Source organism: Nicrophorus vespilloides, unplaced genomic scaffold (genome assembly GCF_001412225.1).
Source record: "Nicrophorus vespilloides isolate i.1.1-1 unplaced genomic scaffold, Nicve_v1.0, whole genome shotgun sequence".
NCBI classification, from domain to species: domain Eukaryota; kingdom Metazoa; phylum Arthropoda; class Insecta; order Coleoptera; family Silphidae; genus Nicrophorus; species Nicrophorus vespilloides.
In genome coordinates, this window is record NW_017096594.1 from 799700 (window position 1) to 816901 (window position 17202).

General features: G+C 30.5%; 1 protein-coding gene across 2 annotated transcripts in view; it reads right to left on the reverse strand.

The window, feature by feature from the left end:
- The window catches only part of LOC108557490 (transmembrane and TPR repeat-containing protein 1-like), a 274214-nt gene that overhangs the window by 211233 nt on the left and 45779 nt on the right, over positions 1-17202 (reverse strand). The window contains exon 1 of one of the 2 annotated variants that reach the window (XM_017914018.1): positions 4832-4914. The exons of the other annotated variant lie outside the window; for it this stretch is intronic. The gene's annotated coding sequence lies outside the window, so the exon portion shown is untranslated. Of the gene's footprint in view, positions 1-4831; positions 4915-17202 lie in introns of those variants that run through there. 2 annotated transcript variants of the gene reach the window in all.

Here is a 17202-nt window from a genome sequence, read left to right on the forward strand (position 1 = left end):
CTCTGGATGTGGAGCTGTAGGTCTGTGTGTGTGCATGATGGGTCCATAAATAGGGCGAGGTGAGAGGAATTCAGCCTCTTATACCGAGACTATGTGGCTATTGTTCCAGAACTATAAATCATATTCCAATAAATCTAACATTCCACCATTGAACGGTTTATTGCTTTTTGCGCATCGGATTTCCTTTCCCTTCCCCCTTCGATAGTAAAACGTAATAAAGGCTACGGACACACACCCACACAAAGTGTGGATGCAGTCCAGGCCATTCTTCACACGAGCATTTACAAAGAGGATAAGAGGAGTGCAGAAAGCGTCTGAAAATAAAGAAAATAAAAAATAGGACCGACGAAAATATTAGAAACGAAAAATCGTCAATACCAATATAAACTGTATATGTTCTACTGTCGCTCGCACAGAATTATATTTATTATATACATTGAATTCCTCTTGATCCGTATAACTCAAACACACAAACCGCGACACTTTATTGTCACGAAGAATTTTATTACTTTCCACACTCCATTTCCTGGGGGAAGCGAAACTCTGAGCAGGATACGAAAGGAAAAGCGAGGAAAACCATGAAATTGGCTTAAACATAAACAGAGGCGCGAATCTTTTAAAACATCCCATCCAGAAATCTGTTTATTCTACTCCAGCCATCCCTTCAAGCTCAATTAATTCCATCCCTCATAACTGAAACCAAGTATTTTTAAGCTTTTATAAGTCATTCATTGTATTCATCAAGTAAAATTATGTAATATTCATGATATTTTATATATGTGTTTTTATATAATCAATTCCGATGAGGATATAAAAACAAATTAGTTTACAGGATTTGGGAACTAAGCATTCAGATATTTATAAATATGTCAAATCAAGAACGCCATCTATGAATGACGTTATAACTAATTTTTTTAATTATAATAATTATTATAGAAACAATTAAATTTTCTTAGAAAATACCAAAAAGTAAGGTCAAGCATAATAAAATTATTATTAATTTATAGTAATGGACAAGACTTCATGATTTTGGAAGTTCTGATTTGAATATTAATGTACATATATAATGTAAATGTAAATATAAATATATAAACATAGTTGTAATGAAGAATTACATAAGTAGAATTCGTTGATTGTTAAATTATGATAATTATTGAAACAACTTTATAAAATTGAAAAATAAACTTACAAATTTTCTGAGACATAAAATTATAAAATGTATATTATTTCAAAGTAAAAGCAGTGGATCTTTTATAAAAATCCCATCCAGAAATCTGTTTACTCCCGGAGAAGCTCTGCTCCATCCGCGGTTTCAAGCTCAATTAATTTCATCCCTCATCACGCCAGCCGTGATAAGATCATTTTCATATTTATTAAAGCCACGCCGAAACTGCGTTAAAAATTATCATTTAGATAACTCTGAGTTATTGCCACATTGATAAGGGCAAAATTAATTCAAAATAATAATTAAAATCGCAAACAGAGCTTGAGAGCAATTTTCAACCGTGGAAGTTCATCAAGCGTTCCCGCAAAAATTACGTTTTTGTTACAAAGCCAACCACTTCTGGCTTTTATCTTTCATCAAGAGAAGAGGAGGTAAAAGGGGAATACATTTTCTATTAACTCATCCTTTTCGAAATTATCTCGACATGATGAGAATTCTGATCCAATTATGCATGCATACGAATTTGTAAGGGGATTGGGAATGGTATATGGCTTAACGCCATCGATTGTTCCGTCACTTCGAGGAGAGTGACAGAACCATTTGTTAGTCGGCGCGTTCTGGAGTGCTATTAGTTCTTTCGAGACAATTTATAATGTTCGACGATTTTATGGTTACCACTGTCATATGGAAAATTTATCGCCAATCCGAATAGAGAATTATTAACAGCTGTTTCACTCCACCCCACTTTGATGTATTTTTATTCTTTGTCGCCTTTGTGAATTCTCTTAAAATATATGATTACTTTATCACAATATTTTCCAATAAATCTTACAGATAATAATCAAGAATTCTATAAAGAAACATAGATTTCTAATGGTTGTTCCAAATCCAAATTGTTCAAAAATTGAAATATTTATCGCAAACGAATTACTGTAAAGTAAAATAACTTAACAGAAATATTATTGTCACCACCACTTTGATCGGCTTTTTTTATTGCCTTTGTAAAATTTCTTCAAACAAATGAATATTTTATCGCATACGTTTCTAATCAAACTTTCTAACTATTATCTAGAAATATGTACAATAAAACTTCGGTTGTCGAACATAAATTCATTCCTAAAGTTCCGAATTTAAAATTGTTTGTAAACCGAAACCATTTTATACGACAAAATAAAATCCGATTGGATTCGAAAACCGAGTATACAGTTGGTGGTAATATGACATAGTAACATTTGTAACTTATTAAGGGCTGCCAACAATTTAAAAACAATAATTCACTATATGTTTGTCGCATTTTATTATCCTATGTTTCCAATAATGAAAGTAGACTCTTATAATTGTATTATTCAATTTTAAAATACGAAAATCGTGTGGTCAGTCGACAGAAAAGGGAAGTTAATAAAATTACGAAATAGGTCAGAGCAGTAAATTGCATTAATAATTTGTTGGATCGGTCGAAACTCGTTTAAATTCATTCATAAATGGGGAATACTTAAGGTGCCGGAGCGAAGGTAAAGTTATTTCGCAAAACAGAAATGATTCAATATAAATTCATCGGATGCAGGGTTTCCATTATAATGGGAAAATCCAGTGAAATCCGTTATTATATTACGTCTACAGTTACCTTGTCAGGTGACTGTGTAAATTAAAGAAGAAGTAAAAAATAAATAAATAAATGTATATTCATAATCGTTGTGTACGGGTAAGAGGAGAGATGTTAATAATAAGAAAAGCGACGTAGCATTCCGACAGGCTGAGAGATGCTTTGTTGCTTGGGGTTGGGCGACATTAAGAAAATCTTTTCAGCGGCGAGGAACGAGACAGCTATTATACAAAAGGCTCGTCCGCTGCTGGAATAATTTAATGGGAAATCATCTTAATAAACTTTTAAAGTAAAAACAATTCCATCAAATTCAACGTTTTAATCTTATATACATTAATTACACTTGAAATAATAAATAAACATATCTTTGTTTCTTCATATGTTTTAATACAGGAAAAAAAATCAAAATAATGTATATATTAGTAAGAATGAAATTACTATTATTTACTTTATCTAACTACGAAAGTTAAACTAAACCTGACAAGCTTGTGGTCGCATTAAGATTGTTGTGAAAGAAGAAGGTCATCTGTCGGTATCTTAGTAATATAAACACAAAATATGTATTCCTGAATTCTATTTTTCATGGGCCCCAAAAAGTATCGTGAACACAATACTGTGGCGAGTGTCCCTAATGGTTCATATAAAATAATAAAAATTAGAATAACTAGGTAAAGTATAGAATAATCAGATAAAGTATAAACTAATACAAATATTCCAGAAATTGACAACTAATTTAATAAAATACAGTTAATTACTCGTTAGTTTCCTACTAGAAATGACAAAAAAATGTTTATGTCTCATAAGGTTTTTTTTAGGTTTTATGATGATCATAAAAAAAATGAGTACTGAAACTTATGGAGGATGAACAAAGGATAAAAGGGATGTTTCCATCGGTGAAATGTGATTAACATTCATTACTTTCTTGGAAATTACAATTACGTCGACCTTATCTTCGCCTCAAAGAGAAATTAACGGCGAGGGGAAGACTCTTTTCAATGAGCAATTAATGCAGACCAGATTATTTATTTTTTTTACCCTCGCCGCAGACGTAAGGAAAAAAAAGATCCTTACGCGAAGAAGACGAGGAGCCCTCTTTGATGCCCTTTTTCTTGTTTAATATTCATACGGTATTGCTCAGGAGTTTATGAGAGCCAAAGAGACTTGAAAAATCGTTTGTTCACCCCCTTGTTTTATGCAACACCGACACTCATATTAAATAAATCTTCCTCACCTTTTATATTGCAACGCACACCGTTCAGGATATTAGAGTCGTTTATATTATACCTACAAAATTTCAACGTTAAAATAAGTATACGTATGTGGAAGGAAGCGAGAGCAAATGCTATTAGTTGCGCAAACTCCTAACCTATTTCAGATACAGAAGGAAAAGCCTTAAAATATACTATCAAGCCTGTACAAGCAGCGACAAAAATTATTCATATTTTCCACGCGCTGCATAAACTTATTACACGTCATGTGTCGGGATCAAGCACTTTCCTCGGAAACCATCCTTAAATATCGAATGCAAACAAGATCCCTTCTCTTTTTTTCTGTTACATCTCCGTATAAAACATCCTTTTTCTCTGTTTACCTAACAACGAACGTGCTCATAACTTGTTTTGATAATAAACAACAATTTGCATTTTCTCGAAAATGGAATTACTCTATATAACATATGTAAATTAATTTCAAAATTAATGACACAATGCACACATTATTTAAATTAATTATTAGTATTAACATCCTTAAATTCCTTGATTATCATGAATTATTAAGTATGAAAATTGTGTGGTAATATTTTGTAGTTCTCCAATGTTTTGTTTTATATTGATTTATATAATGTTTCGTTCACACTAGAGCTATTTCATTACTATTGGTTATTCTGAAAAACTAAATTGATAGCTCATTAAACTGTCGTGTATTTTACTTATTACGTCTTTTTGTTTTATATTATACATAATGAGGCATAGATTTTAGTAGAATATTTGTAATTGTAAATATATTTATTTTAGTGTGATCTTATTTTATTTGCAATCAATTGTGTTCAAACAAAAGTAACATACCTTTAAAAAAATCACACTATATTAATAACATACGTGAAAAATAGGTATATTATTAGTAAGCTTATATAGAACTTTAAGTTATAACACATCATGCAGTACTGCAACGGATTTGTGTTTGCTTAATCCAGATTACTAGAAGTGGATGCGTACGCACCGTTTCATGAATAAACTGCATATAGCTTTCATCCATTTAAGTTAAATACTTCCATTTACTGTTTGGACAATGCTGCCTCATATAGTATACATATTTAAAGACTTCTATGCAACGTGCCTTTTATCAAAGTGAACATATTTTATTCAAAACGTTCATGCATATTGAAATGCACTAATTAATGAAAAATATATATGAACTTCAACGAGCTTCAACTAAATAGTCAATTTTCATTTAGTTTTAAATACTATAGTAAAAAAAATTATACATAATGTAAGTATTTTTAATGATGTTTGCTAAATATAAAGTTAATAAATATATTAAATTATTTATATTAGTTTTCATAATATTTCAGTTAAAAAAGTTTAAAAACGAAATCAAGACGGATTTGAAAACTGATTAATTATTAAGAGAAACATTGCTTTTCTCGAATTATGTTCGAGAATTGAGGTTAATATTATATTGGTTTAAATGATCAAACATCGAAGCGCCTAACACGGATTCTATAATGGATTATATATTTTATAGGAAAAACGATTTCGGGTTTCTATAGTCTTTGAACAAATTAAGAGAATCAAGGTTCCATTGTATAATACATTAATTCATATTAAAATAGTTTTTATGAACAATAATTGAAGATTCTAATATGGATTATCTATATTATATTAATTCCTGTGTAGAAAAGGGTTTAGTTTATTTTTCAGACTTTAGGAACAAATTATGTTCATAAATCGAGGTTTCACTATGTAATGTATGAAATACTATTATAAAGATTTAAGACTTCGAAAACTTATATCAACTTAAATTGTTTCTATTTCTATAGACATTCTGAATAAAATAAGTTCGAAAACCGAGGTTTTTGTACATTGTAGTTGGATGAATATTATCAAAAAAAGCTAATAATTAATTACTTAAATAATCCAATGCACGATAAAAGAATTTAAACCTCTTAGCAAACACTACTACAATATTTTGTTTCTATTATTTACAATCTTGTTGTCATTTGCACAATTTTGTTTGCTCTTGTTTTGCGAATGTTATTCGGGACTATCAAATATATTCACAAATGTCGTAACGTAGGTAGTTTGATCTAATATAAAAAATATATATACTTACCCTCTTCGAACTTTTCTTTTGTCATATATCCAATATCCTTTTCTCTTTTTTCTTCAGTCCCTACTTTTACATTTTACAATGCTTTACAGAAAGTAAGGTTTTATTGCATACATTCAAAACCTATCTGTATATTTCTTTTGCGTTTCTTTGACGTGTCCTGAAATATCTCACGAAAAACTTCACTTTCTCTTCTCAAACAACTAATTTATTACAATTGAAATTTACATTGTGTCTGAATACATTTCATTCATTAAATGTTAATGTAAATACAGTGGAATTTAAATTTTAAGGATCTTTCCTTCTAATTGGACTTTTGTTTAAATTAAATATTGCATATGGGATTAATAGAGCATTTTTCTATCATAAATCGTCATCGTAAGGCTTTAGTATATTATACTAATGATTCCTAGTGGGTAAATAATGGATGGAAATTCATATAAAAATCATAGTGTGTAGTGAGATGAGAGTTATATGAATGCCTTGTTTAAAGAGGCACGGAGACTAGTTCATCAAGTTCTAGTTCATCCACCTACTTTCAGGTCAGTAGTTGTTGTCCTGAAAGTAGGTTTCTTGACTGTCGAAAGTTTTGTAACAAGACCATAATATGTTGAAGGTTTTTACCTATTATTTAACTGCTAGTTGTATTTATAAACAAAACTATCTTGATATTCAGAGTATAAAGATGTGAGAATAAATTGAAGTATAGAAATTTAAAAAAAGATGATGAAAACAGACAGTACGTGTTGTTACTTACTTTTATTATTAATGTTCAAGACTGAGTATACACAGATGACTTCAATGGGAGTAGTGTGATTGTGCTCGTTAGTTAGCTTTCGAGTATGCCTGTTGCTTGTTGTCATTTTCAGCAGATACATGAAAAATTATCGCTCTTTAAACAAGAAAAACACTCTCTTATCTTGCGAGACAGACAAAAAGAAAATAATAGCCAAGTGAATTTAATTTAAAAATTTAAAGACATAAAAATTACTTATAAGTTGGGAATACGTAAACCTTAATAAGGAGAGTAATTCTCAGATACAGATGGAATATCTCGTTTATATCTATAAATAAAAATATCCAATTAAGACTATGGCACAAAAGAACGACTCGAAATGCAAAAAACTTAATATAATGGTAAGAAGAAAAAGCAGTCAGAAAGCGGATAAAAGGATAACTGAGGCAAAAGGAAATTAAATTATGGCGAAGTAGTAAATAAATCTGGTATTTATTCCGACGGAAGTTTACGTAAAAGATTCGCTGATAGGTTTCATTAAAAATATAAAATGCAAACAGATGTAACGCAATTTTTTTTTACCACAATAAATTAATTCATTATTTTTTGTTTCAAATAATCAAAAAACCAAGATTTATATATTTTTAATTCTTACTATTTTCTTGTTTTCAAGAAAATTTGTTGCAATAAATTTTATTATTAATTTAAAACAACAAATAATAAATGTTATTGCTTTATCTTAATCATTTTCCAGTTATAAATCTTAATTACATTCATGCTTTATTATTTGAATTTGCTCAAGCTATTAAAATGAAAAGATACATTAAATTATATAAATGTGTATTTTAATTAATTAATTTCAGAACCTTTTTATTATATACAAAATATTTGAATCAGAAAATTTTGAATTGAGAAATATTTATGCAACTTTAATTAAATGAAGAAAATTGTAGCTTTGTAGACATTTATATAGGGAAAGGAGTTACCATCTAAAATTTATTATTCTAAATATTGCAACAAACATGTGCATAGTAAGAATTGTAAAATATGTGCAAATTACATTTTCAATTATTGTTTCCTAGGATGGACTAATGGCTTACTTTTAGTATGTTATTATTTCTGATTAATTTTGATATTATAATAGAAAAATATGTTTAGTTCATAGTGGGTTTGGTAAAATTGAATTTTTAATTCTGGTTTCCTTGGATGGACCACTGGTTCACTCTCAGTATGATATTATTTATAATTAATTGATTACAGATTTAAGTGAATTTAATACAATTGAAACAAATATAATTTATTTAGAGGCTGCAATTTCCAACACAGGAACATAAGAAAGTTGTTGTTGATCAGCTTCGAGTATCGCAATTTAGGATAATTAAAAAAAATAATTGTTTCTTACATAATAATATTTATTTCCTTAAATATTAAATTGATCTTGGAATGCAATTGAAATAAACAGAGAAATAATTAGTTTTGGGACTGCAATGTATAGCGTTCTATGTACCGTTTGTGTCAGCTGTCGATCCGTCAGCTCGCCAAATTGATCCCATCAAAGCTTAACTGATTGCTTAATTAAACACTCCCCTGTATAAACACTCAATACTCATGTCTCTTTCCCGCACTCTCTCTCTCTCTCTCTTGCACACTCATTCATACAAATACATACGCACATGCAAACACTTCATCCGCGAATGAAGCGACCAATTGAACAGTATTAATATTATTTCGTGCTACTTCCGGTCTGGAAAACAGAGCGCGTCGTGCAATTATATCCGGCCGCCGTGATTAACATTAATCACGCAATGATTGATATCCGCGTTTATGCCATTCTGTCATTACGTAAGCATCGCTCGCAACGTCAGCCGCCTCCACTCCAAAAGCATAACTAATTATTGGAGACGGGAGGAGGAATGGGAATCTCGAAGGTGTGACACCCCCCAGTCATAAATAACACTTAGAAGGTATAAAAGGACTGAACATATTCCAACCAAGTGGGACGTGTCTCCAATAAACATAGTGATTTGATTGATTGTTATAATGCGTTTACCGCATTTGTCGCGCGCTGATCAATCAATTCATTACCGTGATTACATCCACGAATTCTACTATAACATCCTATAGATGTATTCCAGGAGAGAGGAATATGATGAATGCAATTTAATTAGGTTTTGACAGCGATGCCCGAATTTGAAACTGGGTACCTACGCATCAACGTTATATTCCACACATTTCGTCGTTCCGATTGAGAGCTAAACCGTGTACAGGTAAATTGGCGATCAAAAAATCATTGACTGACTTTTATTTGTCTCACACGGTATTGCCATCAATGAGTACACTACTTTTCAATTATTGACATTTGTTCGAGACTCCTCTTTACTAATGACAAATTGATGTACATTTGTATGTATCTTCCATCTGGAAGTGGACATCTCATGACCTATATATTATTTAAGTTCATAGAATCGCCACATATTAGACAAAAGTTATTACAACATGAAAATTATTTGGTAATAAGAATAATTATACTTATTTTAAACCAGTTTAAACTCTACTAGTTAATTTGATAGAGTCATTACCAGAAACATCTTTCAATAACCTTGGGGGTATAGTATCTAGTGCCACGTGGACATTATTGTTATTTTGTATCAGATTACAGTCCAAAAATAAAGTTGATAGAGTCGCGACCAGATAATTTCTCCAATTACCTTAAAAAAAGTATATAGAGCTACGTGGTAATAAGAGCCATAGGTAATAAGAAATATTAATATTTTAAACCAGATAAAACTATTTAATTCAGTGGGCAAGTTGATAGAGTCATCATCAAATAGTTGCTCTAATGACCTTGTATGGTGTCACATGGATATTTGTTGGTAATATGGTTCATATTCTGAGCTATAGGAAACTCCTAAATATAGTTCTAGTTAAGATGATAAAGATGTCACGAGATTATTCTTTCAATGATCTTGAAATTGTTTATGTAGAACCACATATAATTTAGTAGTTAGTTATTTGAAAGTAGCATGAACTAGAGAGTGGTCTCCACAAAGGAAGGCGAGTGGAGCCTGAAGAAAGTCAACTAGGAGGATGGTAGTAGAAACTAAGACTAAAACATATCAACTTTGCTGTTAAATACTATTAAAGTACTGGTCCTGGGTGATTGATGATGAAAGGGAGAGGTTTTAGTGCGTAAGAACCCTCTCCTTAACACCAAAAAGTATGAACTACTCAATACAGCTTACATACTTATGAAACTTAATATGAATTAGAAATTATCATTTTGCAACCTAATTCATCAAAGTTTGTCAATGGATTTATTCTCAATATAAATTTATAATTAACAAAATATTCACAATCAAACTCTTTTAACCTCGTAATTCCCTTTATTTTTGGTACAATTCAATTTAAATAACCACAATATTTCCATTATAAAAAATTCATTAAATTTTTCATGAAACAATGGAGACAAAACTAACAAATATTTAATTCTACACCTATCATTTATATAACACAAATAATTAACTATGATTTTATACAAAAGTGATGGTGATTTGGCATGTTTTACACAAGGAAGTAACAATGCACCCCCGATCTGGTGATGATTGAACATAAATTAGTCTCATCAATCATGAAAAAAAATATCTGGACTTAAAAATTGCCGAGTCACGTTTTGCGAAAGGAAAGCGAATCAAGATCAAACGTCTCTTTCGTAATCTGAAGTAATATACAAAGCTAAGAAAAATGGAGAAGAAAAAAAAAATGAACAACAACATAATAATGTAATTTATTTTCTGTCAGACTGTTTCCGTTCAAACCGGAAAATGATTTCAAGAACGCCATTGATCTTGCATAATTGAATTCACTTTAGCAAACTTATTATTCATCATTGTGTTGTATATATTCAGTTTTTATGTGTTCATAAATTTTACCATTATATAAGAAAAATGATTTCATTCATAAAGAACAAGATATGTTCGAAAATTAAAACTTTTGGAAAAATTGTTGGAAAACCGAAATCTTGTTTCCTATATAATAAACAATTATTATTATAATTCTACATTTTCATAAAAACTACTTCAAACCCGAATTGTCCGTCAAACGAAACCTTTTCCCCCATATAATAATAAACTATTGTTGTTATAATTCTGAATTTTCTTTGTTATACTCAAAAGCAAATGGGATTATTAAATATAACTGGATTAATTAAAAATATAAATAAAAAGCGACGTGCTTCATAGAACTGTACTATAGATGTGAGTATGCTGAAATTTACGAATGAATGAAAATTTGAGTAGCCCAGAAGAATAAGGGGCGCATGATTTATATAAGTGTTCTACATATATACAGTGAAAGGGAAAAAGAGAAAAGGGGCACAGAATTGAACTACTCGAATTATATAATGGTTATTCAGCTCGGTGCTGCAATGAGAACACAGAGCTTCCTCTCATCAATTATCTAACACATCCATTTTTGCACCCTAATGCAATTATATAGAAAATAAGTATAGAATAAAAGGAAATATAAATATATTATGTAGAGCGCAATTAAATAAATCGATTTATATTACATGCATGCGACCTATTTATTAGCTGCATTTTTTTCACGCTATTGATAAAAAAAATTATAGAAAACTATTTTAGAAAAAAAAAACAAGTAAGTTTTCTAACTATTAAGATAGATTAAGAAACGCCATTAAGATCCAGTATATTTTTTAAAGAATTTAATATATTTTAAGGATTTCAATAATAAGTTAATAAAAAATATTTTCTTTAAATTAAATAAAATTATTTTATTGCATAAAAAGTATATAATCTATCTTTGTAAATCCAGTGTAAAATATCTTAATAAAACTTATAATTATTGCTAAAATTGATTGCTTTTCGAAATCGTCGGAATTATGTAACTGTGAAATAAATAGTAAAAGCACTTCCCTTTTGTTGTCCAATTCATAAAAATGCATTCTTTCAAGGATTAGAATTGATACTTATTTTGATCTAAACTTATATTATTGTAATCATTTGAGTCTAAAGTTATCATGAGAAAAAAACAATTTTATTCGAAGAAATTGAAAATCTATACCCAATGTTACCAAGTTTATGGTTTTATATTTCGCATTAGTATGGTTCTATTTATAAAATGATGGTCCTTATACTACACCTGTATACTACACCTGCTACAAAATCACCATTGATGACATATAAAAGCGAATCTTAATATTCTTGTTTTTACCATGTCAGAAATAAAATGTAGCATGGACACAACATTATATAACATGTTGTAATTTTTTTTTCCAAGGATCGGAAAACTGGGGTATTCTTGGAGACATTGAAGACATTCAACAATTAGAACTTTATGAATTATTCATTATGGGGTAATATTGGCGTAAATGAATATATTTTGGTAATAGTTAAATAGACTCCCCCGATCCCTGTCCTATTCTTTTATGATGATTGCAAAATGTTGCTGACATTTCAAATTATCATCAAATTATTTTAAATATATCAATTTAATAATTAATATTCTTTGTCATATTCAAAGTTTTCATTGATTGACGTTGTATTGTATTTTTCAATTTTTTCGCGTTTATGCAGCAAGTTTTGCTGTAGTTAAAGGGTTAATTATAAAAAACTTCAAACTCAAGTTCACGGATAACTTTAAAAATAATTAATTACAAAACTTGATTTAAAAGTAGTTTTTTTAATGTATAATTAAAAATAATTCTAGAAATACCTTGATGCAGATTATATCGAAATATAGAAGATAATTCAAAGATGCATACCTGAAAGCAGAAAAAGGAAAACAAATATTACAAATGGAACACGTTACTTAGTACGTGTAAAGGATTAAAATAATTATTGATGTAATGTATTTGGACAACAAATAATTGTGTCGAGAGCGCGCGGAATTGCAAATTGCAAGTTCAATATTATGCCGAACATTAATAGGTTTAAACAAACATGCGCCGAATTCGTTAATTCCCGACGAAAATGTTTTCAATTAATCCGAAACGCGTGTTTGCGCTTTAAAATCAAAACATCCGCAACAGGGAATTTCGAAGAAAAAAAAATATAGTGTACGATTCGAATGCATATGCACACACAAGCAATTAGGTCAGTTTTGCCAACTGTAATTATTTCTCGTTGGGCGAAAGTTTTGATGGCGTATATTTTATAAAGTAATTCCGCATAAACGCGCAGCCAGAAACTCATCAAATCTATTATTTATCGTTGCCGCCTCCGCGGTGCCATTAACTTGTGAATATTTTGCAGAAGAAACTTTCCAACCAATTAAACAACTTGCATTATATAATTTTTTTCGTAAGCGCGGTGGAAGCAAGAGTCTAGAAGGGCGGGAAAAAATGTATAATTTAATTTTTCGTATCTTGTCGCTACAATTCTAAATTTTAAATGTGGTTCAGGGACAAAAGTCGAACAAAACTTTTCAGATTACTTCCTACACGTTATTAGATACAAGTATAACTTTTTAAAGTGAAAACATTTATATTGATCAAATACTAATTCAAATAATTATTTAAAAACTTTCTTTTTGTTAATAAGTTGATGATAAACATTGAAATTGAAAATTTCTATTTCATTGTTATACTAAAAATTTAATATATTGGTCGTTTATGTATAAAAATATAATTTTTTGTACTATTTTGATTTTATTTTACTCAATTAAAATTTATTAAATTCGTACTAATCGTGCTTTTACTATTTTACAAGAATATTTAACAATTTTATCACATATCTTTGGTTATGAAACTAATGGTTTGGTTTGAGACTCAGTTTGCAAATATCGTTTCACTTTTTACAACTGCTAGTACGTAATATGCACGATGGATCTGCAAGATTTATGTCTTTCGAAAGGTTTTTGCGAGAAGCAAAAAGATCGGATTCATGTCTATTTAAAGTATTCCAAAGTTTATTGGATTCGATAATATCAGTTTAATAGCAAATAAAAGAAAACGTAAATAGATACATCTGCAATGCACGTGATGAAGTATCTTCCTTAAGCAATAACAAAATTTTATGATAGCCATGATACAGAAACTTGAAACTACCGTAGAAAATTTTGTTACGACACTGATTGTAATTTATTCAGATAAGAAGAGGGTGAAGGAACAGGATAAAAAAAAATATTTGAACTCTTCTACCCGTAAAATAAGTTTTGCGAATGCATATTTAATATTAGTGCACTCTGGACGCATGCATATGCGATTTTTTTTTAACGTGAATTTAATGCACCAATTTAGTGTAAAATTGCCATAAAATCCGTGCAGTTAGAATTTTAACGCACGCAAAAGACGGGTTCGATTTTGCAGCAACCCCCTCATATATTAAATTTATTTTAATGAAACTGTAAAGTCTGCTTTACGGTGTTGGTACTAAAAATCGCAGATTTGCATACAGCTAATGTGAAATTTGCATTTGCCTCTAATTTCTTTACTTCCCTATCCATGCATGTCGCCTATTATTTTACTGCGTGGTGTTCTATTCTTTTGTTTTTGGTTATTTTTAGGTTGAACTCGGTGTGCGATGAAATCTGAATTGGTCGTGATTTTAATTTCAAATCTGAAACTGTTTGGGTTTTTTTAGTATTTTTTTTCCAAGAGTGAAAATCCTTTTTGAATTCTTTTCGTTTCTTTTTTTTTTGGGGGACATAAAACTCGAGAGCCGGGCGGCTGTTGTCAGGAAGTCTGCTCCAGTGCTATCAATCAAAGCAATTAGTGCCCTAATGCATATGCAAAATCCGAAATTGAGAGGGTCACTTGGACCGCCCTTTGTTCGTCTATAATGTACCCATGCAATAATCAACATATTTTAGTGGTTTATCTTCAGATTTTATTAAAATATTTCAGTTATTGCTTCATGACATATTTAGTACATGACATTATGTACTTTGTATCTTATTTTCAAACATTTCATTGACTTATTAAAGCAATAGTTTGAAACGTTCCAATTCTTGAATTTAGTTTTATTTCACTATATTTAATATTTGATAAATTGAGACAAGTTTCTTTCTCATGGCTATCATATATATAAATTTGGACATATTTTTCTCAAAATATTAATTTTTCAAATTCTAATTTGTCCTTTACATAATGTAACTTACTAAAAAAAAGCGAAAAGCAAAACTTTTTTGTTTTGGAATATTATTTGCGAATCAAGGTATTTATTTATGAATCTAACCAATAAATTTATTAGTCATAAGTCAAAAACAATATATTGTCACCAAAAGTTGTAGTCAAAAAGAAACAGTAATTTAAATAAGAAGCCAATAGGAACAAGATGATTTTGTATTTATAGATAATTGGAAAACAAGACAAAAAATATTCGTGGGGCCCTAATTTCAATTCGTTGGGCCCTCAATTTGAAATTTACCAGAGTTCTTCAAATACAAATTTTACCTGTGGCCCACAAATTCCGTGAAAACAGTGCTTGTACATTGGCTCATTCACATATTGTTACGTTTATTAAGGCAATTGTTTTGGACGAAGAATTGGCGTTTATTACTACTTATTACATCGCTTACACTTCTACTTAGAACTATACTCAACTAATGTCACTTAAACTACTGTTTAACTAATGATCTTCTCCATGCTTAACTCCACGCTTTAAGCTTCCCACCTTCACAATTGCACTCAAACAGCAATTGTTAATTATATAAACTTCAGTAGTAAATACATTAGCCGTGTTCTAATTTACTAAAATATGATATGATGATGAATTCTGTTGTTGAGTAGGAAGCAATGCGCCAGCTAAAATATGCGAGGAAAGTTCATTATTCATACAGGATTTCCAAAGGTTCTTTCAACTTTTGATGCGCGCAGTTTCTTATTTTGTTTATTTCATTTGCCCGGATCCTTTGGGCGTGTGATATTTTGATTGCGGCTGCGGTATGTGTATTCCACGATCAAAGGAATCGATTTGCACTTAGAAACGGTATGCAAAATTCGTGCGCGCGGATTTACATGGATGAAACGGTCATTAGGCCGTTGAGCCAAGGATAGAAAAAAATCATGTATATGGAAAACAACGTCGAGTCCTGAAAAAAATAATATAGAGAAGGGTTGGATATGAAAGGTAACGAAATTCCTGCAGCCAGAACACCCCTCTCTCATAAAGCAACCATTAATATTTATATGTCTATATATACTTTTCTGCACGGACGTACATCTACGTGTGCATTGGTGTGTGTATGTATGTGTGTTGAAATTACAGCCGAACTGAAATACCCTTTGTGTGAGCACTATGCAAATGCAGTCGCAGTAAATTGATTCAATCCGCTTGAATATTATCACGATAAATATTGTGCCATGGACAGAGTTTGTTTTGAGTGAGTTGGGAGCATATACATATCCACATCCATATCCACGTGTATACGTATATCCTCACACACATATGAACCTGTGATTTATTTAAATTGTATATATTGTTTATTACCTGCGAAAATATGGTTTTGTGGGTTTTCGGGCGTGTCTGGATGCATCCAGGATCTGTCTCTCATTCCGCGAGGCATGTGTGGTTTGTGTTTCGTAGGGCTCTGATTTATGTACCTTTTGTGACTCGTCTTCCGGTTGACAGTTTGGAAATAGCCAGGAAATAGAGTTTGTCTATCAGCCTGGAGGCTCCTTCTTCCAACCGGAACACAACGATATAAGCTCAAAGAAACTCACCCTCTGCAACAGCTCTGCTCTATTTTTTACCGAACAAAACCCATTTATTACAAAATTATTCAACAGATGAAATGGATGTTGGTATGACACAAATGGATGATTGTTATACAAATCATAAAAAAGCTCAAACTGCAATTTTTCTAATTGATCGGTCTCGGTGGATGACACAATATGTTCAATAATTTAACTATTTATCGTGGGCCCCAAAAAAACCCTAAATAAAATGACTTTGCTTAGAGAAGGCCAACAATAAACGAATCAGCGTTAAATGAAGTTATGTTAACTTAGAATAAATATATAAATTTAAAGGTTTTTAAACTTCTTGTATTGAATTATTTGAGGAATAAATTAAAGAACATGTTGACAAAAATAAGTTGAAGCAAAATGTTTGAAAAGATGCAATATTAGTTTCTAGGTATTCATAGTCTTGAGATATTAATTAGAACTAGACGGGAAGCTAGTATCCATCTGGGGATTAATCTTAAATCATAAGAAATGTGGAATAAATTTCAAATTTCCTCATAAATCATATACTAATTAGAGGAAGGACGAGGAAAGGCAACAACAATAAAAATAGTACAAAATATAGAGTAAAGAGCAAAAGCTGAAAGAGATGCAGCGATCGCGGAAGAAGACGCGCAGCGTCGGCGGCGGTACAATGGGATTACGCTAATGGAATTAATTTTGATGCA